This window comes from Pagrus major, chromosome 11, assembly GCF_040436345.1.
Source record: "Pagrus major chromosome 11, Pma_NU_1.0".
In the NCBI taxonomy this organism is placed as follows: Eukaryota; Metazoa; Chordata; class Actinopteri; order Spariformes; family Sparidae; genus Pagrus; species Pagrus major.
Genome location: NC_133225.1, coordinates 2339322 through 2354402, shown reverse-complemented (window position 1 = coordinate 2354402; position 15081 = coordinate 2339322).

Here is a 15081-nt window from a genome sequence, read left to right as displayed (position 1 = left end):
TTCTGCTGTCGGTTGTTTTCCTGCTCGCTGATCCCTGACTGTGGTATGTCCAGTGTCAGACCCCTGTCCCCCCTCTCCCCTGCCAGGCGCCCGGTCTCACCTTTCACGGCCAGGGCCTGGGCTGACCTGAAGTGATTCCAGATGTGGAGATCATTTTGACCCCCCACCTCCCCTCCGCCCTCCCCCCTCCGCCCTCCCCCCCTTCTTCTTCGCCCCCAGGCCCGGGCCAGCCACTCCATCAGGGCTGACAGCGTCCCCTCGGACAGCGTCTCTCCACGCCTGAGCACATGACATGCAAGGCAGCTCCCCCACCACCACCACCGCTCCACCTCCTCCTCCTCCTCCTCCTCCTCTCGCCTCGCCCTCACCCACCCACCCCCATCCTCAGCAGCACATCTGGAGCTCATTACAGAGGAGACAGTAAGAGCGAGGGAGGGGCGGGGAGTCTGCGTGCAGAGAGTGTGTGTGTGCAAGAGAGCGGGAAAGAGAGTGTTTCTTAACCCTTCTCCCTTAAAACATCCACCTTTTCCCCTCTTTTATCCTTTTTCTCTTTGCTTTTCTTCTTCTTCTACACTTCCCGCCCCTCCCTCTCTCCCTCCCTCCCTCCCTCCCTCCTTCCCCTCGCTCGCTCGCTCGCTCTCTCTCATGCAGTGATCTTTGTCCTGCTGTCAGTGCCACATGATCACAAATACTTTATTAATGAGTGGTTTTGGAAAAGAGCTCGGCACTAAAAGAAAAAAAAAGAAACTCTCTGCGCAGTCTGAGTGAAATACTGCACAGCTGTTAACAGTGTGTGGTTTGGGTGAACAACCAAAAGAATGTCCCGAGATGTGGAGTTTCCACGCAAAGTCAAGTTGACTGAGAGGTTGCACTGTTTGTGTGATTAAGTCACTATTATTACACACTTTTTCATAAACACAGATGCAGAGCTCGAGTACACTCTCTGTTGGATTGTAAAGGAAACATAATTAACTTCAAACTGCCATCTCAAGGTTAATGTAGACGGCCATATGTACTGAACTCCCCTCGCCAACAACTTGTTGTTTCTTCTCTTCAGGAACTGAGAAAATCTGGCTGCTTCTGCCCATTAAAAAAAAAAGATGGTTGCTTTTTCTGATTAACATGGACTATTTTTGAAAGTCTTCACAGGGTCTCAGGAAAGTTTTATGGCCTCAGAAGTCAGTAAATTCTCTCTGAATCTGGAGACCATGTAAACTTTAAACGATAACTTCTGTTTTATTACGATTTGGATCTTGTCCTTAACACAAGGATGGTCAGACGAGGCAAGAAAACGAAGCACAGAATCAGAATTATGTTCATACTGGATGTTTCTCCAGCGCTCGATTGTCCCCCAGTGACAACGCGGGAACAGTGCGTGCTTCATGTGGCGAGGTTGGAAGTAAGAGCCTTCGTATGCTTGTGCGATCGTCTAACGGCGACTGACACTGTGCACGATTTTACTGAGACAATCTGACATCCGCTCTCACTTTGGGCAACGATCGTCCTGGTGTGTGGAGATGTGAGAGGAGACGACCACTTTTTAAAATCATAATAAGTGAAAAATCTGCTTAAAAAAAAGTAGCTTGCACCAAGAAATGTTAACTAATAAGTGAGATGAAATGAATTTTGATGCGCCATCATTACATTTTTTTCCCCATCATAATTATCTACTCTAAACTCATATGCTGAAGACTGTTTACAGTCCTTACATCCACCACTTTATAACACAAAGTGACCTCCTTGGGCACATTAGTGTTGTACGACTTTGTTTCAGAGGGTGTGAAGGTCTGGGTGGTGTCGATATTATAATAATTAACTTTTAAAATCCTGAAATCAAAAGTTTTGTCAATGAACATCATCCAGTGTCTCTAATGAGAAGACGTTGTTGTCTGGTGTGAAGCTGCAAGAAGTTGAACTGATTGAAACTGCTTGGTAAAAAGGGTTGTTCTGGCAGCAGAGAAAATATTGGCAAAGTTTAATGTTTGATAGGTTGAAACTTTACGTTTCTTTATTTTCAATTTTCCATTTCATGTTGTGATGCTTTGCTAATGGTCTGGTTAGGTTTAGGCATAAAAGCCACATGATTAGGAGGAGGAAAACATCATATTTTGGCTTAAAATGGCTGTAAAATGTCCTGATGTCTCGTCCTAAATAAAAAAAAATCTTGAACAGCGGTCTCTGGCTTAATAACTGTCGAGCTGAGCTGTCACACCACCACCACCATCCTTCTCTACTTCCTGACATGGAAGTCAGCTAAATGTCACGTACTGTGAATATGTTGATACGTATGAAACTAAAGATTTAAAGAGGAAGAATTCATAAAATTTGTATGAATTCCCAACTCGTCCAAAATGCTGACGCTTCTGGACTGAAGGTCGGCCGCCATCCCGGTATCTGACGAGTTGGGAATAACAACCAGAAACCAACTTTATTACAAACAGGAGCTTTAACGTATCCGTGGTTCACAGAAACGTACAAGGATTTTATTTTTGCATTTGGGCTGGTTTTATTACAACGTGGGTCTTATTTTTGTCCGTTAATATCTATATTGTACTCACCATGTTCATTTCTGAGATCTAGAAAAACGAGCTCAGGTCTCATACAGATGATCTAAACCACTTTTACGTGGAGGTAAGATGAGCGCGGCTCAAACGTTGCTGATAATCCCTCATCACAGAGGAAAGTGAAGTACAGGAGGTCAAAGGTGAAGCAGGAAGTGGGTCTGTAGGCTGTGATGGATGTTTAGCAGAGACAGTTCTGGTGTTAATTTCACCGTTCACCTTCATTTTTTACATCCAGATAAGTTAACCTGGACGTTTGGGTCCAACCTGTCTGATCATCTGACTGCTCTTGATTAATCAGTTATTAATTGGTTTGAGTCATTTTCTGAGTAGAAAAGGTCCAAATTCTTTGATTCCAGCTTCTTTTGTGACAGTAAACTGAAAATGTTTGGGTTGTGGACGAAGCAAGACATTTGAGGACGTCTTCTTCTGCACTTTGGGAAACACTGATCAGCACTTTTCACCATTTTCTGACATTTTATGGACCAAACAACTGATCGATAAATCGAGGAAATAACTGACAGATTTCTTTTTAGAGATATTGCCATGTGTCAGCTACTAATATGTAAAAAATATCATCCTAACTGAGAGAAATGATGGTGAAAATTACCAAATCCGACTGATCCTGTCACTGTTTGGGGACATTGGGATGATTTTAGCTGTTTCTGCATTTTTTCCCTGAATGAACTTTTCATGTTCAAAAACTACTCGAGGTCGGTGAAAACCTAAATGTCACATGCTGTATTTTCCCATGCAACATGTAACACAGCGACCAAAGATAGTTTCTTCTCGTCCTAAAGTAACTTAATTACGGTGTGATGAAGCTTCTGGCCTGACTTAAATGGCTGTTGTGAGCCTTCTGGTCCATGAATTAGCATTTTAATCCCGTCGGCCCTGCTGAGGTCCAGCGGGGCAACAACCAAAACAACAATTATGGTGAGTGACATGACGTGAGCACCGAGACATCGTCACTGTGTAATCATCGCCAGAGTTCATATTCCCTCATGGCACATCAGCTATTTTAAGTTTTTTTTTTGTGGAGGACTTTCTCGATCTCTTACAGGAAGTTCGGCCTCTTCCAGCAGAACACGTGAGTGACCTGGGAAATATGGAGGAAGTCTCAGGAGCTCAGACATTTACTGACCACAGGGAATTATTCCTCCAACAGGCCGCTTTAAAACTGTCTTTAACTGGCTTTAAAAGACAGTTATCAGATTTACAGATTATAAGAAGAGTGTGTTGAGTGCTCACAGTCGTATCTACCTGTCAGCTGGGGTTAAGTGTGTGATACACTGTCCAGCCTCTTTCAGCTCACTTTGAAGACATGAATCGAGGGCCAGAGCTGCAAATCCATCAGCTCCATCAGCTCCGACTCCACCCGTCAGACCCAAAACAGGTTTAAACAGGAAACAGTTTTGTTACAAACATCAGAAGGTTTTCACTGAGGACAGTGGAGCTGATGGCAGTGACTGCAGTGTCCATGTGTAACCTTCATGGAGAGATTATCAGCTGTCTTACTCCCTCTGCTGGACACTGACAGTCCTCACTGCTGCTGACCACCAGGAACAGGAAGGAGTCACAAAACTGATGTTTTAAAGTCATTTTTGTCTATAAATGCTTTATTTTAAGAATATAAAAAAATGCTTCAGGAATTCTCTCCAAGTGCATCTTACAAGAAGAAAGTATAAGGCAGGTACGAGAAACACGAGAAATAAAACTAGATCTTAGAAAATACCTGAGAGAAGATGACAACCCCTCCACAAGGTCCGTTCAGCGTTTGTTCTGGAGCTTTCGATCAAAACACTTTAATTACTTTAAAAATTCAATATAGAGGAAAAGAAATGACTGAATAAGAAGTTGATTTTTGTGATGAGTGGACATGTTCATGTTTCAAACCTCCGTCTGACTGTAAAGCAACAAAAAATGTAACTTCCTGGAGAAAGAAAGTTGATTTTTCAGTCTCCTCCTCAGATCGTCAGATACAGATCGTCGTGTCCGACACCAGCTGCCAGCTCAAACTTACATTAGATTGCTACAAGAGAAATGTTTGGACTCCCGTTCCAGCCCTCATGTCCTCGTCAACGTTCGTACTGATATAAAAAAACATCTTTTTCACCTTATACTTTGAGGAATATAAACATGTTTATTACAAATTATCTCTTTAATTCATGAGAGGAAGCCAAACTTCTCAAACATATCATCTAAAATTATTTTTATTACCATCAGTGAATTTGGTGCCACTGATACACTTCAGTAAACATAGATTCAATACTTAACTTTGATTAGTTGTTACTAAGCAGTGATCTGAGTCACAGCTGCTCTTTAAACAAGAGACACCGTTCAGTCCCCCACAAATGAAATGTCTATTAATAATAAAAGAATAAAACCCACCTTTGTTCGATCCAGTTTTGTCATTATAGCCTCATCTGGTCTGGTGTGACCAGCAGCTCATGGTGGCTAATATTAGCTTTACTTTAGATAGATATATTTCTCTACATGTGATATATGATTAAAAACTCTCAACGTGCCATTTATCCTGCGACTGTCACATCAAGGTTCATGTATTTGTCATTTTACAACTGCAGGGCTGCAGAACAGAACTGAATTTGAGTTCCTGAACGCATCACAGAAACAACAGGAACAAAACAAACTATTGTGTGTTGCTGCAGTTTTGCAAAAGTTACATCCTGTTGCTTTACATTTCAGCAAAATCATCGGTGTCCGTCGAGGCATGTCTGACGCACACACACACACACACACACACACACACACACACACACACATACACACACACACACACAAACTAGCCATAAGAAGTTGAAGGATTACAGTTCAAACAAACAAACTCTCCAGCAGAGAGAAGCTGGAGTGCTTTAATGTGTTTTACTCTGAGTTGAACTGATGTTTTTGTGTCTCTATCTCTGACGTTTTCTTCCCTCCTGGCAGCCCGTCGGCCCTCTGTGTGGAAGCTGGCTCAGCTCATGTGTAGTGAAGTTTTCTTTAATGGGCTCCATACTGACCAGTTGGAGATGATTATTTAGAGAAACATGACACTGGGCTCGGATCGAATCAGCCCAGTGTGGGCACATGTTACAGGTCTGTGCGATTGGACGTCCGAAAACAGTACACAGAAATGTGTGTGTGTGTGTGTGTGTGTGTGTGTGTGTGTGTGTGTGTGTGTGTGTGTGTGTGTGTGTGTGTGTGTGACGGAGAGTATAAGAGGGATACAGTTTATGCTCGTGCCTTTTGATCAGAGCCTAAACTTGAGGCTATGAGGAATGTTTCTTTTTCTCCTTTGAAGGCAGTTTGAGTTTTCTGTAATAGTTTTGGTTCAGCTGGGGCCCGTGTGTGTGTGTGTGCGTGTGTGTGTGTGTGTGTGTGTGTGTGTGTGTGTGTGTGTGTGTGCGTGTGTGCGTGTGTGCGTGTGTGTGTGTGTGTATTCAGCTTGGTATAAATGGGGGCGAGCTCTGAAATGAATATCATTGTCACATCTCGTGCCAGAGCAAATTCCCCGTCCAAAACGAGCAATTTAGAGCCAACGCCTGCCGTGGAAAAATCTGCCTTCAATTTTCCTCCTCTGGTGGCTCTGCGTGCGCTCGCCCCTCCGACTCTTTTTCTCTCATTCACACACACACACACACACACACACACACTGAGCAAACCAAAAGGCCGAGCTTCCTCCCTCACGCTCGCACTAACTCGCAGCTCTAGTTTGGCCTGCAGCGAGTGGACCCCACAGTTTATTTTTTTCTCAATTATCCATTTAGTGTAAGTGGCAGGCGCCTGATGGGCTCCACGCCGACAGGAAATGTTTGTATTGTCCTCAGTTAACAATGGCCTTTAAACTAATACCTGATTAGTGAGAGTGAGCCACCGGCGAGAACATAGATTTTTTTTAGAGACAGCTGTTGCGTTTCTTTGTTTTTCTAGTTCCAGTAATCGCCTCCTCACATCACAACTGTTTTCACTTTGATTGGCTTTGTTTTTTTTTAGAGACACTACTTCTGTATCTGCTCATAAATTGTGAACAGTGAGCCTTGGCTGGATGTTCTGTATGTTCTGGATCAAGGTCCAGGTTAGAATAAATTATCTGAGGACGTGTGTGTGTGAATTAATGAGGTGTGATTCACATACAAAGAGAAACTTTCTTCTTTTGATTTTGAGAAGCTTTTGATTGTTCATCGTTATGTTCTCTCAGAGGGCAGCGGCAGTGGAAATACTGAAGTCATTAATCAAAGTCCCCAAATGGGCCCCTCCACCAAAAAACTCCAAAAAAGGCGAAATGTTTTGATTTCTGTTATAGTTGACACCGAGTCACAGAAGTCCGGTTCACACTAACTTTTTAAGGCGAGAATTGTGCCGATAATCCGACTCGCCGTCCGTGTGAAAGTTACAGATCTGCCAGCGGAGGGACCGGGGTGTGACGGTCTGATAGTGTCAGGTAGGAAGTGTCTTCAGCAACTGATATGAGGAAAAAAATGCTGAATGTAAATGTGGGAAAGTGTCTGTCATCCTATCTGTCCCACAGACTCTTAGTCACGCTTCCATCCAAAAAACAGCATCTGTCCCGGCAGCGAGAGCCAGGCAGCTCCTGCTGTTTGCTGGCGATGATTATGTGACCTTATTTCAAGCTAAGAAACTTTAACTCACACGTCTTTGTTGCCCTCCACTATTGTGTTGTGGTAGTGACTGTCTTTAACAACTTGAGGAAAAGTCACAGCGATGGTCAGCCCTCCCAGCCGAGTGTTCAGTGAACTCCCGGAAAACAGCATCCGTCTCCGGGAGTGAGAGCCAATCAGGGTCCTCTGTTTACTGATGGTGATTCTGTGATGTCATTTAGAGCAACGAAACAACAGCATCTATATGATTAGAAACAGTCGGCTGTTACTTTTTAGATTTACAGGTGGAGACACGCGAACAAACCACACAGATCTCAACGTTATGATGTGTACCGTCACGTCTCTTTTGGTTCCTTCATGCTGTATTAAAATGACACACTGGAGCGGCTTCATGCCGGCGCTGCTTGGTTCAGCGTGAACAAACAACATCTCTGTGTGAAAAGGGCTACAGACAGCTGGATCATCTTCTGCTCTGTGTGTAAGATTTTAGTTTTAAACTCCTTCCAGAAAATCGATGATCACCTCAGTTACACTCTCTCGCTCTCCTCGACCCGACTATCTGGACTTTGAGAACAAGATCCTTCACGCGATCCAGCCTCTGTTCACGCTCTGCTGCACGAGCACAGATGATTCCAGCACACATACAGCGTGACAAACTGAAGTAAACCTCCAGATCTGCCAAGCAGCCGTAAAAAGCTCTGACGCAGCAGTTTCCAAAATGTGTCTGTTCTGATCTGCTGTAATTACAAGTTTCCATGACAGAGACCAACTTGGCAGAGCAGAAGGTTGAATGTGAACTGAAACAATGCCATGATGATACATTATGACCCACCACTTATCATCACACATCATCCCAGTGTTTTCAGTTTGGACGCTCTGCAGTTCTACATCTGAGGAATCCTGTTTTTCTTTGGACTCATCGTCAGTCTGAACGGGCCTCATGAAATCCTGCTGACGCCTCGCTTCCCCTGAGGAACGGCTCTTCTTCATCTTTATTTTCCCCTCTCCGCTCATTATGCGTGTTGTTGGACTATTGTGCTGCGGAGGATCTGCTGCACACACATGAAATCTACAGAGACAGCAGGAATGATGGGAGTGGGAAGAGAATGAGGTGGGGATGGGAAGGCAGAGCAGAAATGAGAGAAAAACATCCTAACATAACATCTGACCCGCTATAGGCTGACGGTTTATTTAAGAAATTTGTCTCAGCTCATGACTGCAGCTCCACTTCTCATTCATCCTGCAGAACCTCAGGTTTTTGTGTCATGGCCTGCACGGACGTATTTTCTGCAGCACATTTCTTAAAAATAGCTAAATTTGCTACGCTAACAAACCTTTTTCGGGAAATACTGAAGAAGATCTGTCATCTATGTGCAACCTGAAACAAAGTCAGCTTAACTTGGGACAAAAACAGGAAGCACAGCGGCTCCGAGCTCTGCTCCATCAAAAACCTAAACAAGGCCAATCAAACCTTAGTTAGCATATTAATGAGGCTACTGTGTTCATGCTGTATGCTCTATATCAAGTAAGCCTGTGTGACTTTTAGCATGTAGCATAAAGCTAATTTAGCATTAACATGCTAACGTTGAGAATGTAAAGTTGATGCTGCATGATGCAAACCTCTGCAACTCACACCAAAACCATCGAGATGGGTAAATAAATTTTAAGTAAGAGGAGAAATATGTATTTGATTTGGGGAGTTATCAGCCACCACACGTCCCGAATGCTTTCTGAAAGGTTTTTTATTCTGTAGATTTTATTTTTATCACCTCAGTACATTTGTTCTTCTTCGAGGACTCTATCACACACCGTCTCCCTCTGAGTTTCCCGCCCTGTGTCAGTCGCCATGACCCTGATGGTCGTTCCCTGAAGGAGCCACACCTGTTCTTCATTCCCTCGTTAAGCCCCACAGGTGTATACACACCACCCACTTTCCAGCTGTCACCTGCAGGATCGTCAGTGTTTTTATACTGCCGCTGTCTTCCAGTGGCTCCTGATCCTGATCGCCTGCTAGAAAATAAGAAAACTGCACATGAAGTAGAGCCAACAGGTGTTTTTGTCTCTAACTGATCCAGGTTGAGTTGAGTTGAGTTTCAAGTTATTTGCTTTGTTACTTTGGAAACAGAGCGTTTTATTCTGAAGGAAAGCTTGCGTACTTTCATCATGAAACCTTCACTGCCATCGACATCATCAAGAACAACAACGTGAATCACCATCATAACTCCACAGTGAGTACTTAAACCGAATGCACTGAATATGCAGTGGACGTTTGGGGCTTAATGTAAAAAGAAAAAGTTAGTAGTCGTGCGTAACATGTGTTTGTAATGATGGAGCCACCTGTGGGCCGGCAGCGTTGAGGCTGTGTGACTGATACCGGTGCCAGGCCCGAGGCGGCGATGAAGGTGCTGAAGGTTTTGATCTCTACGTGAGCTCCGTGTGCAGCGATCAGCTAATATTAACAGTCAGCTGACACGTCCTGACTGCGTCACACACCATGATGACAAATTCAAACAAACACAGCAGGAGAACGAAGAGAGGGCTGAACATTTCCTCCGACAGAGTCACAGAGAAAATATTCACAAACGTAACGTCACTCATCATCATGTATACACACCCGTACAGTGTCACGCAGGCAGGAACGCTTCACTGCTTATGAAACAGTTTCAATTAAATACTGATGCTTTTTTTACATAAGCAAGAAGATTGGCTATTTTTCTACATCCTTATTATAGTTAATAGCCTTTCAAGAGACCAAAGGAAAAGATGTTATTCACGCCCTTGATGGACGGCAGCCCAGTCTCCAGGATATAATGTTAGCAGTTAACACTTCTGCAAACCACAGATACGTCTACCGTCGACATTTGGATCTAACGTGTCCTATCACGCTCACATTAAATGCTTGTTAGCTGACTTTCACATCAGGAGTTTGAGAGGACCACTGGATATTTTCAAGGACACCTGGAGACATTTCCAGTCCCCTTCTGAGGCGACCAAAACTGTCTGCTTTTCACTGGAAGTTGGATCAGAATCTGTGATCCTGGCGACTAAAACAGGTATTTTAAATCAAACCAGATGTTTTCTGACAGTAACCAAGTGGATTTTGTGCCTGAACCTAACCAGAGCGTGAGCACAGCGCACGAACGTAAAGCTGCAACACACAGAAACCTTCAGTTTGAACACACCTGTGGTTTAGCAGAAACATATATTCTGGTGTTTGGGTTCACACCACGGGTCGATTGATCACCTGCCGGGTCAATTATTGGATCTAAATCCAGAATGCTTTCTGATTCTCAGAATCAGTGCAAAAATGCACTACTTTGGCTCTGAAGAGTCATATAATCTGAAAAGTAACTAGTAACTAAAGTTATCAATTAACAAAGTACAATATTTGCCTCCAAGATGTAGTGGAGTGGAGGAAATCAAGTAAAGTACAAGTACCTCAAACGGTACTTCAGAGGAGTATTTGAGTAAAAAACTTAGTTCTTAGTTTGTTTCTATGTCACACACTTTCTCTCTGTAGATTTCTTTACTGTGTTTGTGTGTGTGTGTGTGTGTGTGTGTGTGTGTGCGCGCACAGAATTACTCAAATATTTGTGAGTTTGAGATGACGGGTCTGGATACATGTGGGCTCAATGTGTTTTCTCCCTGCGAGCGACACAGTCAGTATGATGGATCCAGATGCACACACACACACACACACACACACACACACACACACACACACACACTGTGACTAACAGTGGAGGAACAACAGGGAGGTGTAGTTCAGCATCTGACCACCAGGTGACAGAGCAGCAGTGGTCTGTTGGCACCAGCTCTGTGGAGGAAGAGGATCTGCTGTGTGGAGAACTGAGGAGTGAGTCAGAACCTGGAGGCACAAAAGGAGGAACCAGAGAAATGTAGAACAAATGACGTCAGATGATGAGGAACAAACCGCTAAATATAAATATTCAGTGAATATGTGCTGCAACATACAGAGAGACGTTATGGAGGGAGGAGGGAGCAGAGCAGGCAGAGCACTGACACTAAAGTCGATCTGGAGGTTTTAAATAAAATGAAATGTAGTGAAATATTTTGTATATATTTATTTTGTCTTATTTTGTAAGAAATACCTTTTTAGAGTTTTACTGTGCTTGAGAAAGTCTTATTTCAGGAATCCAGATTTTGTGCCGAATTAGGAATAAAAGTCAGGAATCCTGAAGTTGGACATGATAGTTATTGAACTCAGTGATATTATTATATCATTATATCTTGATGGTGATGAGATTTTGAACATTTCTGTTTGTGAATAAAGAATTTTGCAATGATTTAAAAGCATGATGAATGTAACTAAGTACATTCACTCAGATACTGTACTCTAGTACAATTTTGAGGTACTTGTACTTTACTCGAGTATTTCCATTTTCCGCTACCTTATACCTCCACGCCACCACATTTTGGAGCCAAATATTGTACTTTTTAACTCCAATAAATGTATTTAGATAACTTTAGTTACTAGTTACTTGCAGATTATTGCCTGTTTACATGTCGACCCATGAGTACTCTTCTATATATAGATATTTTATATTTATATTTGATATCATTTTATATTTTGATACAGTCACAAACTTTATCTTCAAGGTTCAAAGATTAGAGAGAGGGGTGTGTTTTATGTCTACGTCATTTGCCTTGTGTGAAATAGTATTTATAAGGTTTCAGTCCTTTCACCTCAAGATAATGATGAATGTCAGGACATGAGGACATGACCGACATGATGATGTCTCTCCACCTGCTGTGACGCAGTTACCTGGTCACAGCAGGGGTCCCCATCTGTCCAGGATCGGGTCCTCCCTCAGGGGGACAGTCCTGGTCTCGTGGGGACCGTCCTGGTCTCGTGGGGACCGTCCTGGTCTCGTGGGGACAGTCCTGGTCTCGCATCCTGCAGACTGATCACTCTCTCACATGCTCGTGCGCCACAACGAGCGCACGAGCCTCCCTCCGCATCACGAGGCTTTTCTTTTGATGTTTTGGGTTCACCGCACCGCTGGGATGCGGGGGGGTGGGGGGTGGGGGGGTCTGACGCGTTAAAATCCAGTCTGCCGTTTATTGGGTCGCGCGGGTGGGGGGGAGGGGGGTCCCTCTGTGCTCCCGACCAATCAGATGAAACGGGAACATCGGCGGCAGCAGCAGCATCTCTGCCTCCAGACCGAGCTGATCATCTGGGATGCTGGCGGATGGATGCGGGCTGTGACCGGAGCTGGAGGACGGAGGGTTAATCAATCAGATAATTAATTAATACATTAAAGGGATGCCGGTGATCCGGTGATGTGCGCGCGGAGGATTTCCCGTCGACGTGATTGGAAGAAGATGGAGAGGAGCCCGCTGCTGTCACCGCCACACACACACACACCAGTGAGACGCTGAGAGGTAATCAGACATCAGCTGCTGCTGCTGATGACAGCTGTGATTTAAAACTGCAACTTTACATAGAAACATAATCATTTACAGCAGCAGCAGCAGACCTGCTCACTGCTCACTGTGTTGTGTCCACTGTGTTGTGGTCCACTGTGTTGTGGTCCACTGTGTTGTGGTCCACTGTAGACCAGGACCAGAGTGTTGATGCTGTCAGCTGTCTGATGGGTCTGCAGGAGGTGTCTGAGGCTCAGAGCCAGCAACTGTTTCCTGTTCACTATTGATTAATTGATCTTTGAGCTGTGTGACACCCAGCAGGCCCAGAGGGTGTGTGTGTGTGTGTGTGTGTGTGTGTGTGTGTGGCTTTAAATTAAACACACTGTTTTGTTTTTTGTCCTGATGGATCAGCTGTTATCAAGTTTCTTCAGTGGATGCACTGAGTGAACGGAGGCTGGTGGCTGTAGGTGGACGATGACTCCTACATTTGCACCTCGGTGCTGTGGGTTAATGTCCGAACTCGGCAGTAAACGGGTCAAAACTTCTTTAAACCCACATTTTTTGCGTCATTTCACAGACGTGATATGTTGGAATCAGAACTGTCACAGATTTCACTACGTGATTATCGGGGCCAGATGAATTCAGGATAACGATATTATCGGGATATGTCTAGAAATTTTGTGGAAAAAATGCTACGAATCAAATCAATTTTTACTTTCCTGTTCTGTGTGTTTTGTCTCTTTGTCTCTAAATACAAGAGATGGAGGTGGAGAGAGAGTCTGTAACTATAACGGGTCTAATTACATTCAAATAATAGTGACAGGCAAACAGATGAACTCATAAGCAAAAGATGCACGAGGCTGAAAACATCTTCACTGGATCATTGGGACCATATAATCACGTGTTTTATTAACACGATATTCAATATTTCATTTTTTAATATCACGGTTATCTCGATTATCGTGACAGTACAACAGTTGTGTTATTTTTATCCCAAATGTTTCAAACAAGATTCAGATAAATCCACAAGTTTACTCAAAGTGTTTACACGGTGCGTTTCATTTGGTCGCTCGTCGCTTCTTCCACGACCCACTGAGCCAAAACACATCCGAAAAATGTCTTTTCAACGGTGATGGACGAGCTGGAGTGACGGTTTTTAGACGTCTCTTCAATGTTTACTAGCAGGTCAATGTTCCAAGGTTGGATCACCAAAAACATGGTATGTAATAAAGCTGATAAATAGCTCACCTGGTAAAGTTCACGCCTCACGCAGCTATTAATGTCAACGCTCGGGGTTCAAATGGAGCCTGTAGCTTCAGCTGCATAAAACTTTCAATTTTCAACCACAAGAAGTTCTCTAGACATCTGTGAGTGAAGTTAAAAAGATTTCTAAAATTACATTGTAAGTGTATAGTGCATTGTTGTGAGTATTTGATTGACCACTGGAGCATCTTTGTTCTGGATGACGCTGCGTCGCTGTAAAAGTTGAGCCAGCGTTGTGAAACCTCACTGTGCTGCTGGACCGGCCTCATTTTTGTGTCTTTCAGTCTGAACTCTGGACTCAGAGAGTTTCTGTCTCTCTGTATCCTACAATCAATTCTGCACATGTCAATTATTTAATGGTCCACTCAGGAAAAAACCTCATGTGACCTGGTTGCAGTAATTATGCCTTCGAGTGATCATCGGTCACTGATTAACACATCCAGCTGGATGGTCGTCTGCAGGATATTAACTCAGAGCGTCGGTCCGTGAGCTCAGTCACGTCTCTGCTGTACTCTGACCTGCTCTGTTCTCACACTGGAAATATAAAACCAGACTTTTTACTCATCACTGACAAGCAGGAGCTATTTTCTGCTTGTGGTTTCAAATTATTGGTGCGTGTTTAGATTAGAGCCCGACTGATACGATGTTACTGATATCAGGGAGTAGAAAATCTGAATTTATCGGCCGACACACAAACAGTGGTCCCTAAAACACAGTAACAGAGGCAGTTCAACATGAGCTTTATTATCTAAACTGACATCAGTGCACTGAAACATTAAACTTCATTGGGACTTTAGTGATTATAAATGGCCTCAAGCATCTTTTCCTGCATTATAATCTCAGTTCGTGGTGCTCAGAGAGCCAGAAAACACATTTGAAACAGCAACAGCAACTTGACTCAACATAATCCACGTATATTTTCTTTTCCCTGTCATTGCACAGATGGAAGATGCATCTACTCAACGACTAGAGGCTCATGCATGTGATGGAAATCATTAACAGCGTCCTCTTTGGCTGAGCTGTAACATTAGCTAGCTTAGTTAGCTAACCTCTCGTCCATGGGTAGATGCACGCAAAAGAGACATTTCTGGTGAGATTTTTAAATTTAGCACCAAACTCATCTAGAGTCATCTAGCTCCATTATATTTGAGAGAAACTCTACAACTCTGCAAAACAATCTGATGTATAAATATCTACAAACAGGAGGAAAAATATGTATTTTAGATTTTTTTTGGGTGAACTGTCCCTTT